Genomic DNA, 23,292 nt, shown 5'->3' with positions numbered 1-23,292 from the left:
AAAAATCACTTGCCAGAAAAAATGTCAGAAAAGCAATTAACATGAGTCTGGGAAGGAAGAAGGAAGCAACACATAAGAACAAAGGAGATGGCTCCTCCCTGCAAAGTCTCTGATTGCCTGCCAGGGAAGCCAGCTCCGGGAGACCTGGGGATTGGGCTTGAGCCATCAGCCTCTGCCCCTGGTGCTTTATGTCACAAGCACCAGCATCCCTTTAATCATGAGCAGGAAGCTTGACTGCTGTGGGAACCCAAAGGGACCACCTGAAGCCGGTGATGAGAGGGGCTGCAGTTCAGGAGAAAGGTAGAGTCTCCCCCACTGCCTGCTGAGGAATGCAGCTGCTCTGCAGCTGAACTTGGAGAGGCGAGAAAGAGAACAGGCATTTAGGAAATGAGAGGCAACCCAGCGTCTGAACCCTGAAGGTCATGGGGAGATACAAGAGACAGAAAATAGGCTGGGCGCGGTGGCTCACGCCTGTAATCCCAGCACTTTGGGAGGCCTAGGTGGGTGGATCACGAGGTCAAGAGATTGAGACCATCCTGGCCAACACGGTGAAACCCCGTCTCTACTAAATATACAAAAATTAGCTGGACATGGTGGCACATGCCTGTAATCCCAGCTACTCGGGAGGCTGAGGCAGGAGAATCCCTTAAACCCAGAAGGCAGAGCTTGCAGTGAGGTGAGATCGCACCACTGCACTCCAGCCTAGCGACAGAGCAAGACTCTGTTAAAAAAAAAAAAAAAAAAAAAAAAGAACAAGGAGGGAGGGATAGACAAAGAGACACAAACACAAAAGGAGAGACAAAAGTCGACAACTTTAAAAAGAACTTTTAAACAGAAGGAGTTTTCACCGTCAGCGAGAGTGTGAGGGGCCTCCCTGAGAGTGGGGGAGGATTATGAAAGCATTACCAAAATGTTCTAGATCTCGCCCTGGAGACCACAAAGTCAGACCACATTTACATTCAGTTCCCAAACTGGGATCATCTAAGCTCTCACCAAGCTGTGGCAGCAGGTCCTGCAGCCTTCTCTGAGGCTCAGGGACTCAGGAGCCAGCCCCAAAGCGGAAGTCCCTCTGCTGTGGCCCCCACCTCAGGCTGCCACCATGGCACTCATTAGCTCACCATCTGCAAGGTACGACTGCCCTCCATTACGGCTTTCACCACCACTGCCGCTCTGGCACCTAAGGAAGACCTGCCCTGACCCCCACTTCTCAGTCCTTACTATGGGATCCATCCCTCCCCAGTGCCACACTTTTCCCATGGATTTCCTCGAGAATTGGAGGCGACAGAAGGAACCTGTGTGGGGCCTAGAGCAGCCTAAAGCCCCTGACTCACCTGCCTTGTACCTCAGGCCCACCAGCTTTACAGAGCCAGAGGTCAGTCATCTCCCACCATAGAAATAACTGACACCTTCGCGCCCCAGAGCCTGAATCCGAGGGAGATGTGGCTGCCCCCTAGCCTACGGCCCCGGGTCTTGGGGGATGATGCTGGGCTCCTGAGTGACCCTGTGGAATCAAGGAGTTCACCTACTCCCCAGAGGCTGCTAAATGAGGGAGAGAAATAATCCACAACATTTTTTAAACCACTGTATTCTTGGATGTTTTTCTTACGACAGCTTTGCCTTGCACCCTAACAAATAACAAGAGCAGGCAATTTCCTGGCAGGAGTCACACCTGATTTCAGCTCACAAGAGAGCCAGCCCTCCAATCCTGGGGTTCCATATCTGAAGATTTTCTATCTGCAGATATGAAAGATATTTCACATGGATAGAAAATATTCCAAAACAAACCAAAAATTTAGAAAATATTCTATTTAGAATATTTTAGAAAATATTCTGAATATTTTAGAAATATTAGATAGAAAATATTCCAAAACAAACCAAAAATATATATATAACAATAAGAAAACACAGGCCAGGCACGGTGGCTCATGCCTGTAATCCCAGCAATTTGGGAGGCCAAGGCAGGCGGATCGCCTGGGGTCGGGAGTTTGAGACCAGCCTGACCAACATAGAGAAACCCTGTCTCTACTAAAAATACAAAAATTAGTGGGCACGGTGGCGCATGCCTGTAATCCCAGCTACTCGGGAGGCTGAAGCAGGAGAATCACTTGAACCCGGGAGGCGGAGGTTGCGGTGAGCCAAGATCACACCACTGCACTCCAGCCTGGGCAACAAAAGCGAAACTCTGTCTCAAAAATAAAATAATACAAATTAAAAACCCAATTAAAAAGCTAATTTACATAGCATTTGCATTGCATCAGATATTATAAGTGGCCTGGAGATTATTTAAAGTGTATGAGAGAATTGTAGGGTATATGCAAATACCACACCATTTCATATCAGGGACTTGAGCGTCTGTGGATTTTGGTATCCGCAGGCAGGGAGTATGTCCTGGAATCAATCCCCTGTGGACACTGAGGGATGACTATGATGATAATACCCTCTAAGAATCAACTTAAGATGAGGTGGTGGTTCCGAGCAGGTACTGGGCACTCCCAGGGAATACGAAAGTGTTCTCAGGGCCTCCCTCCACATCACCTAGTAGAGACAAATGGGGCCTTTCTCTTTGTTCCAACAGCTTAATCACATCTTTCTTCCCACTTTTTGCATCCCCCTCCCCTGCCCTTCAAGGCACAACAGCAAATCCAATGAGGGACCAGCCCACACTCAACAGCTACACTAACCAGCTGAGTGACCTTGACAGCCGCTTCTCAATCGAGGGCTGGACTAGATCTGTGGCTTACAATCCCAGCTGTGCATTAGAATCACCAAGGGACCTTTGAAATATTGAGATGCTGAGTCCCTCATCAGACCAACTAAAACCAAGTTTCTGTGGGGCAGAGAACCTTTAACTTGGAAACTAAATCCAGTTCCCAGATTAATTTCATCAAATGGTGCTGTTCTGGTCACAATCCAGCCCATGCAGCCCTCGCTGGACTTTGTCTTATTTACAGCCCAACACCTAGGACAGTCACAAGTATCACACAGAGTAGATGCTCACTTTTCCTTCCAAGAGGTTGCTGTCATTGTGGATAAAATTCCATGTTTCCTGCATTTGATTTCAGAATACACGAATGGAATTTTCTCTAAGAAAGAAAAAAAAAACTAAGTTTGGTCACTTTTTACTCCTGTGGAGTCTTCAAAAGACTTGTGTAGCAGAGAGAACATGGGCTTTGGAGTCATTCAGACCGGGTGTGAATTCCAGCTCTGCTCCTCCTTCACCATGTGACTTGGGCAAGTGATATACTGGCTCCCCTTGTAACCAACGAGGTCACTTGAATTACAGGTGAATAGCATTTCCTCAAATATTGCAAATACGCAATTTGTGCAGCCCAAAGCAGCAGCTGCGGCTGAACCTCTGAGCCTAGTTTTCTTAGCTGTAAAATGAAAGTAGTAACAGTTACAACACAGCTTTCATGCAAAAATATGAACAATGTAAGTAAAATAGTTAGCATAGCCCCTAGCAGATAAAAAATGCTCAAGAAATATTAATTTTCTCCCACTTTTACCCTCAAAGTTTTCTATATCCCCAAATCTATGCATCTGTGTCCTCTGAATGGAAGGCATATGAGGAGCTCCTATTGAGTGGCCACGTGAGATCTCTGCAGGACACTCACAGAGGCAAGGCAGGCTGAGATGGACAGGGTGTGCAGCTTGATCCTGGTAAGGCAGCTACTAACAGCAGTGCAAGTTTTGCATTGCACAATTCTGTTGGGCTCCTTTCACATCATGGTCATCATAGGTTTTTCTGGTTACTACAGCAGTTTTCTAGAAGATGTCAGTGGCATGTCTGAAAGAAATGGTACCATTTTCTAAATTCAACCAAATTTGCCCTGTTGACCAGCTGTAGGCTGCCATCCCCACTCCCTAGCTCCTCTGCCTTAATACGACATTGGACCTCATCCCCCAACCAACCTGTCCACAAAGTAAGTCCTGATGACGTCCCTCTCAGGGGCACACAAGTCATTCTTTGTGCCTCTCCTTGAAACTGATGATACAATGAAAATGAGAAACACAGCAGGACAAATGGAGAAGATGAATCCCACCACAAGATGTCCTGAAACTTCCATGCTGTGGAAGCTCCCAGCCCTCTTCAATGCAGACCAATCACCCAGCTCCCAGACAAGGGCTCCAGCTCACAGCTGCCACATGTGAGCTCCCAGATGGGATAGCTCTATAGTGTGCTGCACCTACATCTCCCTTTAAAGGAAACCGCCTGCCCTCATCCCCTGCCACAGGTACTCCCCAGCAGGGCACTTCTGTTTTATGGTACACCCTCCCCTGCCCAGCTAATTGCAACAGGAGGCAGACTCCCAAACAGCTCATTCATTGGCTGGCTAGAGACTTTTGATGTGGCCCAGCACCTGAAAAGGGCGGAGGGTGTGTCAATTAGATTTCTATCTCAGAAAGCAAAACTGGAAAATGTCAAGAAAATCAATCCGTTGGTGGCGGGAGCCAAGGCTGAAATGTCATGGAGTGCAGCAAGTGGAGAGAGGCTAAAGGGACCACAATGAGTGAGGGGTGAGCCAAAGTTATGAATCAGCAGAAGCTGTGATGTGGGAAAAAGGCAGGTGCAGAAAACAAGGCAAGGGAGCTGCCAGTGGCAAGTGGAGAATGGAGGACCTGCTCACAGAAGCCAGGTCACCTTACTGGGGGAGAGCCAGAGCAAAGATCCAGGACTCCTGCTGGAGTGTAACCTCAGATCCAAATGCAGGCTCTGTGGACATTCTTACTCCCTTGTTGCTTCCTTCTCCTTCTAGCTACCTCTCCAACTTCACTTAAACTGGTGTGTAAAGGCATCTGCTTATTGCAACTTAAAGAACCCGGCTGGGCACAGTGGCTCACACCTATAATCTCAGCACTTTGGGAGGGTGAGGCAGGCAGATTGCTTGAGTTCAGGAGTTCGAGACCAGCCTGGGCAACATGGCGAAACCCCATCTCTACAAAAAATACAAAACAATTAGACAGATGTGGTGGCACATGCCTGTAGTCCCAGCTACTTGGGGAGCTGAGGTGGGAGGATAACTGGAGCCCAGGAGATCAAAGCTGCAATGAGCCAAGATCATGACCCTGCACTCCAGCCTGGATGACAAACCGAGACCCTGTCTCAAAAAAAAAAAAAAAAAACTCAATTCAACCATTAGCAAGTAGAGGTGGGCAGAGAAAATCACACACACAAAAAAAAGTCAATCAATAAGGAAACCACCTAAAAGAAGAACAATTATTCTAGAGTTTCTGGTAATAATACTAATTAACATGTGTATAACCATTTGCAAATTTTGGCTTAGGATAATCATGAGAAATACAGAAACTGAATCTTAGTTCTGTCTCACCAGTCACCATTGCAGAATCAGTTCATTTTAGTCAGAAGGCCAGATGGGGGATTTTGCAATCTACACCTCACCCTGTCACATCTCAGTGGATCTTTTTGAGCTGAAAACATAAAAATTTTAAAAATTAAAAAAAAAAAAAAAAAATCCTTGAGAAGCGCGAGGGCTAGTGGGAGAAAAGCATCTTGAAATAGACGATCGTGGCCACTAGAGGGAGATGCTTCCTCGTGAAACATTTCACGGCCCGCTCCTTCCCGGGAGGATTCTCAGCTGAGACCAGAGAACGTGAAGGGACCTGCTCCCCTTCCTCCTCTTTTAGAGACGAGATGAGGCAGCATCCCCTCTGGAACCGAATGGGCTCTTCTCCGCCTTGGTGAAGACAAGGCCGTGTTCTACAAAGTTCATGCATAACCCAGCGTTCCTGCGGCCAAGGCAACAGATATGGCCATCGTCTGGAGGGGCCGGTTGAAAGAAAGAGCCGGAAGAAGAAACGTCTAATGCTGCCCTCAAACAGCTGAGAGGATACGGGGAAGTGCCACATTTGCTATGCGCAGCTTCAAATGGCGGAACTAGGGCCTATGGCTGAGAGCTACAAGGAGAAACCACTCAATACAAGAAGGCCTCCTTGGAAACACAGCTGACCAATTATGGAGTGGATCCAGCTGACACTGACCATCTTTGGGTGTGGCATAGATGGATGACTATACTGTGTGGGGAGTTGGTCTCACCGCCCCTAAGACCCCCTCCATCTCTGAGAACCTGCAGGAAGAAGTGGCCTTGCGACCCCCACCCGCCCCGCCCACGCCGAGTGCTTCTTTGCCAGCCATCCTACCGCGAGCCACCAGGGGGCGCCGCTACTCTGGAAGACGCCTTACCACTGAGCTTTCAGAACCAATCCCTGAGCGCCAAGTGCCCACCCTCAACCAAAAGACCACCTGTTAGGTCGGGATAGCACAATGAATCTGGCTTGGTTGCACCCCCGCTATTCCAAACACATTGTAATAGTACGTAAAGTATAAAAAGAGAAAACCGAAAGATATAGTTCCTGCCTAGTGCTGTGGCTCACACCTGTAATCCCAGTGCTTTGGGAAGCCAAGGTGGGAGGATTGCTTGAGGCCAGGAGTTTGAGATCAGCCTAGGCAACACAGTAAAGCCCTGTCTCTACAAAAAAAAAAAAAAGCCAGGTGTGGTGGCAAGCACATGGAGTCCTAGCTATTTGGGAGACTGCGGAGGGAGGATTGCTTGAGCCCGAGAGTTCAAGGTTACAGTAAGCTATGATTATGCCAATGCACTCCAGCCTTGGGACAGAATGAGAACTTCTCTCTAAAATATATATATATATTTATATAATATATATCATATATATATATACATTTTTTTTTTTTTTTTGAGCTGAAAATGTGTATATCTCTTTGGATCAGAAAAGGAAGATAAACCCAAAGCAGTAAGCAGGGCTGAAGCAGCAGGATGGCTGCCCAATGCTACCTGGGGTTACAAATTCCTGGGCAGCCATGGGCCCAGGGAGGGGAAGGACAAAGCCTCCCTTCCAGGAACTGAACCAAACCACCCACTGTGCTGTCTCCAGTATCTCCTGTCACTAGCCACCTTCATGAGGCGTTTCTAGACCTGGGGTTCAAAGGGACAGGAGGGAAGCAACTGCAAAACCTCAGCTGAAGACAGATGCAGTTGAACAATCAGAAGAAAAAGAAGAAAAAATCCAAAAGCCTCCCATTGCACATGAACCTGCAAATCCAAAATTACAAAACACAGGAAGAACCTCATGCTAAGCCTAGCAGCCAGCAGCACCAACACTCTAAACATGAATCAATCCAGACAAAATTAGTTTTCAGAAGTAGCGTGACATCATGCATACATCGAGGCTGAGAAGAGAAAGAGGAAGCATAATGCTGTCATCCACACAGGTGAATGTCCAAATAGCACATGCCCCTGGCCTGCTGGGCAGCACTCCTTGGGGTCCACTCACAGAGAGGACCAGGAACACGTGTGCAGGTCCCCATGACCCTTTTCTCCTAGGCTAGCACTGTACTGCCTGGGAGGGGAAAAGAAGCAAAAGTTGCTTTCTGGGAGAGTCAGGAAAGGACATTCTACTGGTGACACTGCTGGTTGGGGGCCTATCCAGGACTAAAGCAGCCCCTCTCTGGAGCCCCGTGTCCTCAAAGAGAGACTAGTAGATTGAAAAAGTACTGGTTCAAGGAATGTGAAACCTGCTATTAATTGATTTATTACTTTAGACAAGTCACTTTCCTTCCCCTAAGTTCAAGTCCTGAATATCCCTGTTAATTTTCTGTCTCAATTATCTGTCTAACACTGACAGTAGGGTGTTAAAATCTTCTACTATGAAGCAACTACATCAACAAGTTTACAAAATAACCAGCTAGCCTTATTATTATTGTGTGGGGGTCTAAGTCTTTGTAGGTCTTTAAAAACTTGTTTGATGAATCTGGGTACTCCTGTACTGAGTGCATATATATATTTAGATAGTTAGCTCTTCTTGTTGAATTGAACCCTTTACCATTATGTAATGCCCTTGTCTTTTTTATCTTTGTTGGTTTAAAGTCTGTTTTGCCAGAAACTAGGATTGCAACCCTTGCTTTTTTTCTACTTTCCATTTGCTTGGTAAATTTTTCTCCATCCCTTTATTTTGAGCCTAGGTGTGTCTTTGCATGTGAGATGGGTCTCTTGAATACAGCACACCAATGGGTCTTGACTCTTTATCCAGCTTGCCATTCTATGTCTTAATTGGGGCATTTAGCCCATATACATTTAAGGTTAATATTATTCTGTATGAATTTGATGCTGTCATCATGATGCCCGCTGGTTATTTTGTAGACTTGTTGATATAGTTCCTTCATAGTGTCATTGGTCTTTGTATTTCAGTGTGTTTTTGCAGAAGCTGTTAACAGTCTTTCCTTTCCATATTTAGCATTTCCTTCAGGAGCTCCTGCAAGGTAGGCCTGGTGGTGACAAGTTCCCTCAGTATTTGCTTGTCTGAAAAGAATTTTTTTCTTCTTCACGTGTGAAGCTTAATTTGGCCAGATATGAAATTCTGGTTTGGAAATTATTTTCTTTAAGAGTGATGAATATTGGCCTTCAATCTGTTCTGGTTTCTAGGGTTTCCACTGAGAAGCCTGCTATTAGTCTGATGGACTTCCCTTTGTAGGTGACCTGCTTTTTCCCTCTGGCTGCCCTTAACATTTTTTCCTTCATTCTGACCTTGGAGAATCCAAGGATATTGTGTTTTGGGGTTGGTCTTCTCATGGAGTATCTTACTGGGGTTCTCTGGATTTCCTAAATTTGAATGTTGGCCTGTTTTGTTAGGTTGGGGGAGTTTCCTGGATGATATACTAAAGTATATCATCTTGGTTCCATTCTCCAACTTGGTTCCATTCTCCTCATCTCTTTCAGGTACGCCAATCAGTCATAGGTTCAGTCTTTCTATATAATCCCATAGTTCTGGGAGGTTTTGTTCATTCCTTTTCATTCTTTTTTCTCTATTTTTGTCTGCCTGTCTTATTTCAGCAAGATAGTCTTCAAGCTCTGAAATTCTTTCATCTGCTTGGTCTATTCAGTTATTGATACTTATGGTTTCATTGGGAAGTTCTCACGTTGTGTTTTCTAGCTCCATCGTGTCATTTATGTTCCCATCTAAACTGGTTATTCTGGTTACCAGCTCTTGTAATGTTTTATCATGGTTCTTAGCTTCTTTGCATTGGGTTAGAACATGCTCCTTTAGCTCAGCGAAGTTTGTTATTACCCACCTTCTGAAGCCTACTTCTGTCAATTCATCCATCTCAGCCTCTGCCCAGTTCTGTGCCCTTGCTAGAGAGGTGTTCTGATCATTTGGAGGAGAAGAGGCACTCTGGCTTTTTGAGTTTTCAGTGTTTGTTTCACTGATTCTTTCTCATCTTCATGAGTTTGTCTAGCTTCAATCTTTGAGGTTGCCGATCTTTGAATGGGGTTTTTGTGGGGACTTTTTTGTTGATGCTGTTGTTGTTGTTGCTGTTTGTTTTCCTTTAAACAGGCCTCTCTTCCATAGGGCTGCTGTGGTTTGCTGGAGGTCCACTCCAGACCCTATTTTCCTGGGTCCCTCCCGCACCTATAGGTGTCACCCGAGGAGGCTGCAAAACAGCAAAGATGGCTGCCTGCTTCTTCCTCTGGGATCTCTGTCCCAGAGGGGCACTGATCTGATGCTGGTGGGAATGTTCCTTTATAAGGTGTCTGGCGACCCCTGCTGGGGGGTCTTGAGCAGTGAGGAAGGATGGGTCAGTGTCCAGCCTAAAGAGGCAGTCTGGCCACGATCTGCCACAACCCATGTGCTGTGCTGTGGGGAATTCCTCCTGGGTCAAAACCATCTAGTCTCCCCGGCACCAGCAGGGGAAAAATGGCAGACCCGAGCTGCAGAGATGGCCACCACCCCTCCCTGGGGGAGCTCAGTCATCTTAGGCAGCAGGCAGCTGCAGTGATAACGGCCTGCCCCACCCCTCTGGAAACTCTTAGCAGAGTTAACAGAACAGAGCTGTTAACTTAACAGACCTGTGCAGAGTTAACAGAGCTGTGCAGACTCTCAGCAGCCACTTGACTGGAGACTGCCTAAAACTGCAGTCACGTGGCTGCTGAGAATCTGCACAGCTCTGTGCTTGGGGCCCAAGGCCCTGGTGGTGTAGCTCACAAGTGGGATCTCCTGATCTGTGTGTTGCGCAGATCCGTGGAAAAGAAAGAAAGAAAGAGAGAGAGAGAGAGAAAGGAAGGAAGGAAGGGAAGGAAGGAAGGAAGGGAAGGAAGGAAACCAGCTCATCCACCATTTACTCCAAAAAGCATTCTTTCCCTTCCTTTGTACTCCTAAGGCTTACCTCTATCTTAGCATTTACCCATTAATTTGAAATTATCTGTTTATGAACCTGCCTCTCAACACTAACCAAAAGCTATTCAAACGGAGGGATTGGCCAGGCATGGCGGCTTATTCTGTAATTCCTTTGGGAGGCCCAGGTAGGAGGATTACTTGAGGCCGAGAGTTCAAGATCAGCCTGGGCAACATAGCAAGACACCATCTCTGCAAAAAAATAAAAGTTGTAAAAAGGAGAAATCATAACTGGTCTTTGTGCCCCTGCTCTAAAGCTTACCACAATGCCTGCCACATACTGGGCCCTCAAAATAAATTATTGATTAATTTTCACAATGGGGCTACAAGGCAGGCATTACAAATGAAAAAAACTAACACCCAGAAAGCCAGTTACATACCAGGAGGTGGGAGGGCAGCAACTTGAAACCAACTCTACTGCTAAGGCCTAGGCTCTCTCAAGTACAACCTGGAAGACATGAGTAAGCATGGAGGTGGAGATGAGAATGAGGTGTTGGGGCACCTGCCTGGGACATGATGTGTGAGGAATGGAGGGATATGAAGGTGGACAAGATTCTGGGGGGTGGAAGAGTATGGTCATGAGGCCTTGGCATTGTGGCTTCTAAGCAGAGCCCTGATAAGCTAAACTGCCTGGCAATGTCAGGCCGGGCAGTTTGGTCTGACGTTGCCAGTTTAGCTGCCCAGGCATGTCTGCTAGCTAAATCTAAATCCTGGGCCTGAGGCCCATGTCCCCACAAATACCCACAACTCTGCTGCACAACCATATTCAGAGTCCTGCACTTACTCAGCCTCTGCTTGCTGAGCAAGCAGACACTACCTCTCTTGAGTACAAGCCTCCAGGAAGTTCCTAATGCATATCAAGGCGGGAATATCCAAATTATATTAGAAGGCCAGGCACAGTGGCTCACATCTAGGATCCCAGCATTTTGGGAGGCTGAGGCAGGTGGATCACGTGGGACCAGGAGTTTGAGACCAGCCCGAGCAACATGAAAAAACTCTCTACAAAAAAAAAAATAGCCAGGCATGGCAGCATGCACCTGTAGTCCTGGCTACTCAGGAGGATCAGTTGAGCCCGGGAAGTTGAGGTTGCAGTGAGCCATGATGGCACCACTGCACTCTAGGGTGGGTAACAGAAGGAGACCCTCAAAACAAACAAGCAAACAAACTAACACAGTATATTAGAAGATAAATAAATATGGACTTGTGTGGACAAGAGTGTCTGTGCACCTCAGCCTCTCCTGAGAGGTGCCTCTTCTCCCACCCACCTTCCAGGGGCCTTCCCCTACAAACCTAAACACAGAAGGCAGCCAATGAAAGGGACCAAGAGGCAGATTCATGAGATAAGCCAAGGAAAGCCCAGGTCCAGGAGTCCATAGAATCAAGAGAATATTCTCAGACAGTAGCAAAACAGGAGGACTGTTCAACACAGCTAAATGCATGCAACAGAACATGGCCATCCCCTGCACGCCCTTCTCTGGAGCTCCTTAGACTAGAAGATGATTTCTTCTGGACAAGGAAGACACAGGCCATGGGGTGAAAATAATTCCAGCAAAAGAAAGCTAAATACACCATCCCATGTTTGCAAAACACAGGAAAGGTAGCGAGGGGATGGAGAACCAAAGATAAAGGTAGGATGCCCTTTTCTGGTAAACTGCATGCTAAACAAAGGTGAGGGGCCACAGTTAGCTCATCAGCAGGGAACTCAGGGCAAGAATACCCTGCCCTTTTTCTGTCCTCACCTGAATCTCTGGGACGAAGCCAACTTGTCACCTCCCTAAATGGTTCTAGAAACAGAAGAGTTCATCCCTTGCCCGGGGAAGGGATTTCTAGGTCTTCAGTTCTAATCATATTTGGTTTTTTTTGTTTTGTTTTGTTTTTTTTTTGAGACAGAGTCTCGCTTAGTCGCCCAGGCTGGAGTGCAGTGGCGCGATCTCGGCTCACTGCAAGCTCCGCCTCCCGGGTTCACGCCATTCTCCTGCCTCAGCCTCCCGAGTAGCTGGGACTACAGGCGCCCGCCGCTTCGCCCGGCTAATTTTTTGCATTTTTAGTAGAGACGGGGGTTTCACCGTGTTAGCCAGGATGGTCTCGATCTCCTGACCTCGTGATCCGCCCGCCTCGGCCTCCCAAAGTGCTGGGATTACAGGCGTGAGCCACCACGCCCGGCCAGTTCTAATCATATTTGTTATGCACGAGTGGAGACATTCAGATACATGGCCCCCACCCTGTTTCTGCTCTGCAGACTGAGATAAGAGCCTTACGTTTACAAAATTTCACAAGAAACTGGAATTTGTTGCCCTTCTTTTCCATCTCCCCTCAGCCAGCTCCACTTGTCCTCGGATGTGACGGAGACTCGTTACCAGCTGGACAGCATACATCCCAGAGCTGGAGGGGAGCACCAGCGACCCTGACTCACCTGCCCTTGCTCAGGGAGGGAAGGAAACCTGTGAAACCTGGAAATCCCCTCTGGGGGAGGTGTGGCCAGCTCCTAGGCACCACCTCCGCAGGATTTCTCCAATCATAATAACAAGAAGGAAAACAAGCAGCTATCCAGTGCTTTCTCTCTGCCAGCCATCGTGCTCCACAAGTGTTATGTCGTTAAAAGCTCCCAACAGCCTTATGAGCTGGGCACTGTCATTCTCCCCGCTTTGTGGATAAGGAAGAGCAGTCGCATAGATTGGTCTGGGGTCACCCTTGGTTTCCCATTGGAGTGTAGGCTTCCTGAGGTTAGAAGTTGTTTTTATGGGCTGGGCGCGGTGGCTCACGCCTGTAATCCCAGCACTTTGGGAGGCTGAGGTGGGCGGATCACCTGAGGTCAGGAGTTCAAGACAAGCCTGGCCAACGTGGTGAAAACCCGTCTCTACTAAAAATACAAAAATTAGCCGGGTGTGGTGGCAGGCACCTATAATCCCAGCTACTCGGGAGGCTGAGGCAGGAGAATCGCTTGAACCCGGGAGGCAGAGGTTGCAGTGCCATTGCACTCCAGCCTGGGTGACAGAGTGAGACTCCCTCTCAAAAAAAAAAAAAAAAAGAAGAAGAAGAAGTCGTTTATATGACGCTTTGGGAGTGATATCAAGAACATAAATGCTGACTGACCAACTGAAAGATTCAAAGCACCATGGGTATTTAATAAATGTTATTATTGATCACTATTCAAAAATCATTAACATGATTTTACATATCTCAGGAAGCAGTACCACAAATAATTCTGAAGTTACTGTATCAATAACAAATTATGTAAGTGACAAAACTGCATTTGTTCACAAGGCTAGACATAGAGCCTATTTGTTTTCAGGAGTGTGGACCTTATTTGTTTTTGTTGATAAGAAAGATAAGCTGCTCTGGTATAAGTAACGATATTTAATTGCTATTACATAGTATCAAATCAGTGCAAAAGGAAAAATCACAGGTCACGAGATATGGCAGAAGTTAGAAGACTGTAAGGGAATTAAATGAATTAAAGGCTGCTTCTGTGACTCAATTAATTGAATGATATTGAAAAGAGAAGGTAGAAAGCTGGATTCAGGGCTGATTTCCAGGAGCCTAGTTGTAAATAATTAGGCCATCCCTTGGATGTGTACACGACACCAACACCTCACAGCCTCCACAGGAGCAGGGTTCATCTCCTCCTCCCAGTACCTGCAACAACAGAACCAACACAGAGACGCCAGCAAGCATTTCCGCAATCACAAACCCCACCTTTCTCTTATCATGCTGTTCTACCTTTCTTTTCCCTATATCCTTCACTTCTTACATTTTAAATCTTGTTTTTCTGTAAGCTGCTTCAAATCCTACCTGAATAAGGCAGGGTATCCGAAAATCAATACACTCTTCAGGAACTTAACCGAAGGGAATTTCCTGTGAGCAGCACAGGGCCTTGACTTTGCGCCTGGAAAGGTGTCCTCATCACATCATTGTCAGACCACCACAGGAACCCACAGCTCATCCTGCCTCTTCCAATTCATGTCTCACTCATTAAACCGTCCTGTTTGTTTGTTTGTCTGTTTTCTACTGAATCCTCTGGTTAAATAGCAGGAGCAGTGCAGTCAAATGTCTTGATAAAATGTCACACCTTTCCGTGAAATTTCTAAGTGTAGCTATGCAGCACGGAGGAAAAACCACTTGGTTTCCAGTTACTGACCTGGGCGGACTTGGTTTTCTTCCGGGTTCCCGCAGTGGGTTTCCTCTCGAGCAGTGAGTTCTTGCCTCTCAAAGGAAGAAGCCACACTGGCCATGTAAAGAGAGTGTCCAAACCTTCCTCTTCCGCAGCTGGAGAGACTTCCCAGTTCCTCTTCTGTTTGGGGACTGGGAAGCTCTGAGTCCCAACTTCTCTTGTCTGATTTCACTTTCTCACCCACCAACCCCTGCTCTCACTCAACCACAAAGTGCCCTCAACACTGATCTCTGCCTAAAAATGACTGAAATCGATGTCCAATTTTGGGGGGATGACTGATTCTAATGTTGGGAAGAGGAGCTTAAAAGATCCAACCTCCCACTCAGTGAGAAAGGGGTCCCTGAACACCTTTCTTGAGACATAACCTCCCTACTCCCACTTAAATGCGAGCAATTCCTGCTTTTTGCCACAGCGAGGCAAGGCATTTCTGGAAGTTATGCTGCAAAGTAAATCTTTTTAGAGCTCCGATTTCAAGACTTTGGGTTTTAGGCACCTAGATAGGTGCCAAGTTTTCATTTTGTTAAATAAGGATATTTAAAAAATAAATAGGTGCCCCCTTCTGCGCGGTCACACTGAGCCAGCGCCTAGGCCTGGGACTGGGCCACAGCACCTTAGCTTCTTCATCCACCGCCTCCCGACCATGGACCCCTGGAAAGTGAACGCACTTCGGGCTTTTGTGAAAATATGTAAGCAGGATCCGAGCATTCTGCACATTGAGGAAATGTACTTCCTGAGGGAGTGGGTGGAGAGCATGGGGGGTAAACTACCACCTGCTACTCAGAAAGTTAAATCAGAAGAAAATACCAAGAAAGAAAAACCTGGTAAGAAGAAGGTGGAGGAAGACTTAAAGGCAGACGAACCATCACGTGAGAAAAGTAATCTATAAATTGATAATGAAGCTGTGATTGAACCAGACCCTGATGCCCCTCAAGAAATGGGAGATGAAAATGCAGAGATAATGGAAGAGATGATGGATCAGGCAAATGATAAGAAAGTGACTGCTATTGAAGCCCTAAATGACGGTGAACTACAGAAAGCCATTGACTTATTCACAGATGCCATCGAGCTGAATCCTCAGTTGGCCATTTTGCATGCCAAGAGGGCCAGTTTCTTTGTCAACTTACAGAAGCCAAATGCTGCCATCCGAGACTGTGACAGAGTCATTGAAATAAATCCTGATTCAGCTCAGCCTTACAAGTGGTGAGGGAAAGCACACAGACCTCTAGGCCACTGGGAAGAAGCAGTACATGATCTTGCCCTTGCCTGTAAATTGGATTATGACGAAGATGCTAGTATAATGCTGGAAGAAGTTCAGCCTAGGGCACAGACATTGCAGAACATGGGAGAAAGTATGAGCAAAAACGTGAAGAGTGAGAGATCAAAGAAAGAATAGAAAGAGTTAAGAAGGCTCGAGAAGAGCATGAGAGAGCCCAGAGGGAGGAAGAAGCCAGACGACAGTCGGGAATTCAGTATGGCTCTTCTCCAGGTGGACTTCCTGGGGGAATGCTTGGAATGGGAGGGGGCATGCCTGGGATGGCCGGAATCCCTGGACTCAATGAAATTCTTAGTGATCCAGCGGTTCTTGCAGCCATGCAGGATCCAGAAGTTACGGTGGCCTCTTCCAGGATGTGGCTCAGAACCCAGCAAATATGTCACAATACCAGAGCAACCCAAAGGTTATGAATCTTATCAGTAAATTGTCAGCCAAATTTGGAGGTCAAGCATAATGTCCTTCTGATAAATAAAGACCTTGCTGAAGGAAAAGCAACCTAGATCACGTTATGGATGTCGCAATAATACAAACCAGTGTACCTCTGATCTTCTCATCAAGAGAGCTGGGGTGCTTTGAAGATAATCCATATCCCTCTCCCCCAAATGCAGCTGAAGCATTTACCGTGGTTTGCCATTCATTCAGATAATGTTTTCCTACTAGGAATTACAAACTTTAAACCGTTTTTAAACCTTAAAAATATTTAAAACAAATTTAAAGGGACTGTTAATTCTTATATTTTTCTTTATTAATCATTTTGGATTTTTTTCTTTGAATTATTGGGCAGGGAAGATACTTATGTATGGAAGATTATTGCTCTAATTTGAATGAAATAAGAGTTTATTAGTGCAAGGCAAACATAAAAAAATAAATAAATAGCTGAAGGAAGGGAAAATCTACCATCTATAATCTACAATGATCATAGTTTCATAAAAGAAAGAACAACAAAACATCATAAAGCTATAATGTCAAAATAAAAGGCAGGCCTTTAAACCAAATCAATGTTTCTTTCTTTTTAAAAATGTCATAATTTTGCCCTCATCTCTGTCATGCCATGAAAACAGGCAAACAGTTGATCAAGATCATTGCCAGCCTAGAGTTTGGCAATAATTGCTATAAAGCAGGGGTTATTTTCCCAGAAGGCCTTGTGACCTGGAGCAGCTCAACCACCCAACCCCAGTCCACTGACCCTGGCAGGCCAACAAGGCAACACAAGTAAAGCACAGTGCAGATCCAGCTGTGCTCTTGACACGCAATTTTGGATTAAACGAAGACACAAATATGATCAACAAAAAGTCTTGAGCAAAGACAGAACAATTAACTATTGCTGTGATAAACTTCTCTCCAAGTTCTATCAAATGTAAGTAGATGAGGTATGTGTCCCACATGTACAACAAAATATACACACGGCATATTAAAATTAAAATGTGCTGTATCTGGAATACATCTGAATCTGAAATGCTAAGCAGAGCACACGTGTATTCCCTAGGTAGTAGAGCTGTCCGGTGGAGAGAATCCCCAGCCGGTGGGAAGGAGGCTGGGATCTGGCCCTGACTTTGTCACTAAGTGGTTCTTAAGCCTGGGGCAAGTTGTTTAATTTTTCTGTGCTCAGTTTTCTCAGACATAATTAAGGGAGTTAGATTAAAATTATCTCTTAGGGCCAGTCCTGCTTGAAAATACTTAATCTAATACATAACAGCATGTTCCCTCTCTCTGAGAATTTGTAAGGCCTCGGGGAATGAGAAGAATGGTATGCATCTTTTCAAAAGCTGACCACGGGCTATCCCTAAAGCACAGGGACTCTCACTTTGGGCTATTCAAAGGCATAACACCCACAATGCTGAACCAAAGAGCCAGAGGCACAACCCAATTAGCTCCTAAATCAATATATGTGGACTTGAGCATCCATTGTGGGTCAACAAATGAGAGTAAAACTTCTCCAGCTACCCCCAGCTCCCTGGTCACCCTTGTCCCTCGAGTTAACACAGATACTTGCCATCGGTGGTAAAAAACTTCTCTTAGAGTGTTGACTCTGTGGCATGCATGTTACATGCATTACCTCTTTTAAACCTTAACACAATCCTGCAAGGTTGGTCAAAGTCTGTCCATAATACGGATAAGAAAACTGAGGCTCAGGTAGGTTAAGTACAGTCCAAGGTTACAATGTGAGGAGCAGGATTCCAATGGAGGTCTCTTGGACTCTTAACATCTGCGCCCCTTCCTCATGTTCACCATATTGCATCCGTCACACCGCTGACATGCCCAAGAGACACATCAAAAACCCCAGGGCCCCTCAGACAAATGATCCCTGCATCCATCACTGGTCGTGTCTGGTGAATTTCGGAGAATCTCCCATTAGCCTTTGACCTTGGAAAGCCAACTGCTTCCTCCTCTCTGACAGCTCTCCTTCCCAGGGAGACCAACAAGGCATTGAAGCACCCACCAGACTTTCTACCGCATGAAGAGCCTCTGCATATAAAGCTGTAGGCAGACGGGCAGGCTTGGGGTGCACAGGGCAGTCATGGAACCTAGCTTTTCCAACTTTGATTAGTCTGGCATTTAATTCTAACCTGGTTTACTCAAACCAGCTGCTAAACGCTTGCTATTCAAAGTGTGGTCCATGGATCAGCAACTTCCTGGTATCACCCAAGAGCCTGTTAGAAATGAGGAATCTCAGGCCCCATATCAGACACACTGAATCTGTGTACTAGCAAGATGCTTCCGGTGACTTGAACATGCATGCATGTTTCAAAAGCTCCATCCAAGAATCACTGATGGGGCTTTTTGAAAGTGTGAATTTCCAGGAACTACAGTCCAGAATTGTAGAAAAGGGGCTGAAGAAATATACAAGGAGGCCCCAAAAATGTGTATTTTATTTCAAAACTTGTTTTCTTTTGGTCCCCTGTCCTCAAGAAAAATCAAGTCCTTTCCAGCTTGATTCAAAGAACAATTTTGTTTTATGAACAGCTGTCCCTATAGCCGTAGGGCTATAGGCCAGTAGACACGCCCCCCCTCCCTAGAGGACATGCCAGTGTCTTCACACAGGCCCTCTCTTGGGCTGAGCCCCATCTTGCAGAAAATGCATGGAACAATTCTACATAAATCAGAGTGTTCCCTTCTGAGTCGTTTCCCATCCCCCAATCCCATGTCCCCCAGTTCATAAGGAGATTAGACCATCATCCCCATATCAATAGCAGAACTCCTATATTTTATTTTCTACCATCCTGATCTGTATAAATTTAGGAAAGAGGGAAGAAGAAAGGAAGAAAGGTAGAAAATGAATTAACATTTGTTAAAAATTTATATTATATGTCAGGCCCACCCTGTTCCCTAAAATGGTTTTGGGGTTTGTTTTGTTTTCTTTTTTGAGATGGAGGTCTCAATATGTTGCTCAGCCTAGTCTCAAACTCCTAAGCTCAAGTAATTCTCCTACCCCAGCCTCTCAAGTAGCTGAGACTATAGGGGTGCACCAGACCCAGCTCAAAACAGCTTACATACACCTTTCACTTAATATACATAAAAGTAGGTAAGATTGATATTAATGCCTTAATTTTAGAAGTGGAGACTAAAGCTCAGATAGTTTAAAAACTCTCCCAAAGCAAGGATTCTGAACAGGACCCAATACTAAAGTCCTGTCACATTATTTCTGCTACCCCAACTTGCCTACATAACATATTATGTAAATAAAAATTTTGTTGAGATATAATTCACACACCATAAAATTCAATTTGGTAGTTTTTAGTACATTCACAAGGTTGTGAAACCATCCCCACTAATTACCTCCAGAACATTTCCAACATCCACGAAAGAAACCCCAAATCAATGAGCAGTCATAGTCATTTCCCATTTCCCGCACCATCCCTAGTCCCTGGCAATGACTTTGTGTCTCTATGGATTTGCTGCTTCTGGATATTTCATAGAAATGGAAGCATACAATATGTGGTCTTTTGTGTCTGGCTTTTTTCACTTAGCACAGTCATTTCAGGTTCATCCATGTTGTCGCATGTATTGGTACTTGATTTATTTTTACAGCTGAACAACAGTCCATTATAAGAACATACCACATTTTGTTTATCCATTCATAAGTTGATGGACACTTGGATTGTTTCCACTTTTTAGCTATTATGAATAATGCTCCTATAAACATTTATGTACAAGTTTTTGTGTGGACATACATTTTTAATTCTCCTGAGTATATACCTAGGAGTGGAGTTCCTGGACCATATAATAGTAAGTCTATGTTTAGCTTTCTGAAGAAATGCCAAACTGTTTTCTAAAGTGGCTACATCATTTTATATTTCCACCAGAAATGAATGAGGGTTCAACTTCTCCATATCTGTGCCAACTCTTATTATTATCTGTCATTTTTATAGCAATAATTCTAGCTGTAAAGAGGTATCTCACTCAAGTTTTGATTTGCATTTTCCTAATAACTAATAATGTTGAGCACCTTTTCGCATGCCTATTGGCCATTTGTACATTTCTTTGGAGAAAGTATTCAAATCTTTGCCCATTTTTAAATTGGGACATTTGTCTTTTTGTTGTTGAGTTGTATTCTTTATATATTCTAGAAACTAGGCCCTTTTCAGATATATGATGTAGATTATCTTGTCACTTTTTTTTTTTTTTTTTGAGATGGAGTCTTACTCTGTTGCCCAGGCTGGAGTGCAGTGGTGCAATTTCAGCTCACCGTAACCTCTGCATCCCAGGTTCAAGTAATTCCCCTGCCTCAGCTTCCTGAGTAGCTGGGATTACAGGCACATGCCACCACACCTGGCTAATTTTGTATTTTTAGTAGAGACGAGGTTTCATGATGTTCGCCAGGCTGGTCTCGAACTCCTGACCTCAGGTGATCCACCCTCCTTGGCTTCCCAAAGTGCTGGGATTACAGGCGTAAGCCACTGTGCCCAGACCTTTTCACTTTCTTGATAGTGGCCTTCAAAGAACAAAAGCTTTTAGTTTTGAAGTCCAATTTATCTATTTTTTCTTTACTTATTTTTGCCTCAGGCATCATGTCTAATAAACCGTTGCCTAAATCAAGATTATGAAGATTTATACCTATGTTTTTTCCTAAGAGTTTTATAGTTTTACATTTAGGCCCTTGGTTCACCTTGAGTTAATTTTGTATATGGTATGAGTAGGGCTCCAACTTTATTCTTTTGCATGTGGATATTCAGTTGACCCAGTACCATTTATTTCCCCATTGAATTGTCTTGTTACCCTTATCAAAACCCAGCTAATAATAAATGTGTGGATATGTTTCATCTCAATTCTATTTCATTGATTTATATGTCTATCCTATGTCAGTACCACACTATCTTGATTACTGTAGCTACACAGTAAGTTTTAAAATTGGGAACTGTGAGTCCTCAAACTTTGCTGAGTTTTGTTTGTTTTTCAAGATCATTTTGACTATCCTGAGTGTGTTGTTATAGTTTTCCGTATACAAGTCTTGCATTTGTTTTGTTAAATGCATTCAAATGACCTATCTTCAAGTTCACCAATACTTTCTTCTACCAGTTCAAATATGCTGTTGAGTTCTTCTAGTGACTTTTTTTAATTGTAGTTATTGTACTTTTCCATTGCAGAAATTTCTATTTGGTTCTTTTTATCATTTTTATCTCTTTATTACTATTCTTTATTTGGTGAGACATCAATCTCATACTTTCCTTTAATTATTTAGATATGATTTCTTCTAGTTCCTTGAACGTATTTATAAAGCTGAGTTAATATCTACGTTCAGTTAAGTTCAGTGTGTGGGCTTCCTCAGGGACAGTTTCTGTTTACCTGGGATGGTTTTTTTTTCTTCTGTATAAGCCATATTTTCTTGTTTATTTGTATATCTTATAATTTTTCTTCAAAACTGAACATTTAAAAAACACAAAGCCAGGCAAAGTGACTTATGCCTGTAATCCCAGCACTTTGGGAGGCTGAGGCACAAGGATTGCTTACACCTGGGAGTTCAATAACAGTCCAGAGAACATAGCAAGACCCTGACTCTACAAAAACTATGAAAATTAACCAGGTGTGATGACACATGCCTATAGTCCCAGCTACTTGGGAAGCTGCGGCGGGAGGATCACTTAAGCCCAAGAATTTGAGGCTGTAGTGAGCTATGATTGCACCACTTCACTTCAGCCTTGGCAATAGTGAGACCCTGTCTCAAAAAAATAAATAAATACACACACACACACACACACACACAATGTGACAACTTTGGACCACCAGACTCCCTTCTCCTCCCTGAGTTTGTTTTTGTTGCTGTTCGTTGTTCTTTTTTTTATTGTTGTTGCTGCTGCTGTTTCCTGACTTTCTTAAATTAATTCTGTGAAGTCTGTATTCTTTATCATGTGTAACCGCCAAAGTCTCTGTTCTGTTTGCTTATTGACCAGCTAATAAATAGAGATTTTTTTTTTTAATTTCTTGAACTAATAACTCTGGAACCAACAAGTCTCCCAGTCTTTGCCAAGCACTTCTGCATGTGTGTTTTGGGGCATGCCTTCAATGATCGGATAGGCAGTTTACAGCTCTGCCTTAGCCTTCACTTCTTACTTGTGCAGAGCCTCAAGGTCAGCCAGAGGTGAGAGATTAGGGGCTTCTCAGGTCTTTCCTGGGAATGTGTGTAGCCCTGCACATGCACATGGCTTTTTAGATTCCCAGGGATTTGTCCAAGCTTTTCAAACCCCCTACAGACATCTCATTCCTCAGGGGGTTATTTTACAGTTTTTACTCAGCCTTTTGTTAGTCCCAACTGGAATCGCTGCCTCAGAACGTTACAATGTTGAAAAATTCCAACTGACTATTTTTGACAAACATCTTAGCAATATAGGTGTTCACACAGAGGATGTTCTGAGTCAGGTCACATAAAGAAAAGCCCAGAGAACGAAACTTTACAGGCAGCTTCCAAAAAGGTCACAAAGTGACAGTTCTCTGGGGATGAGGCTTTTTGGGAAGCTCCAAACCTGTTCTGTTTCCTTCCATCAGCTGCTAGTTTGCTAATCTTCAGAGTTACCATAGCTGCAAAGGCCCTCATGGAGGTGGGGCAAAGTGAGTGTGACCAGGGCTACTTGAAATGCCATAACGCTCATAGTTCTTAATGATATTCAACCATTTTTCTTAAATAAATGCTCCCAGATTGTTGCAAGGATTTGGTTAACTTCCAAAATTCTGGAAAACTTATTTTGACCATTTTTTGCTAGTGTTCTCATTGTTTTAGTGAAGGAGTTGATTTTTCAGAGGTATTTATGCCACCATTCTGCCAGTGTTTCTCTTGAAGGAACACATAGTAAATATTATCTTGATTCTAATCCACATTTTGTTTCTTTCTACTCACAAACTTGCATATTTCTTTCCTCTTCTTCAGTGAGTAAGTCATAAAATTCAGAAAGGAGATGTGAAAAAGCATATTTTCTGATTTTTTTTTTTTTTTTGGTGCTATGGTGTTATGGAAGAATGTATCAGGAACAAGGTAAACCTAAGCTGTTTCTTTCCAAATAAATATAAATAATATATAAGTAGATGTAAGTCCAGAAGCATAGTCTTTCTCATTCTATGCTAGTCACTAAATGAATTGGGGATTGGAGACTTCTCTGATTAAGGAGGGGTGGAAGAGGGTATGTAATCCAGGAAAAGAGGGTTTTTGTGC

At 44.4% G+C, this 23,292-nt stretch overlaps 1 pseudogene; it reads left to right on the top strand.

Moving 5' to 3' along the window:
* Positions 1 to 15,017: 15,017 nt before the first annotated feature.
* On the top strand, positions 15,018 to 16,104 carry LOC112607007 (annotated as a pseudogene).
* Positions 16,105 to 23,292: the final 7,188 nt, after the last annotated feature.

The sequence above is a fragment of the Theropithecus gelada genome, chromosome 14 (assembly GCF_003255815.1).
Source record: "Theropithecus gelada isolate Dixy chromosome 14, Tgel_1.0, whole genome shotgun sequence".
In the NCBI taxonomy this organism is placed as follows: Eukaryota; Metazoa; Chordata; class Mammalia; order Primates; family Cercopithecidae; genus Theropithecus; species Theropithecus gelada.
Note: the sequence above shows the minus strand (reverse complement) of the source record. Positions and strands in the feature narration are given on the sequence as shown.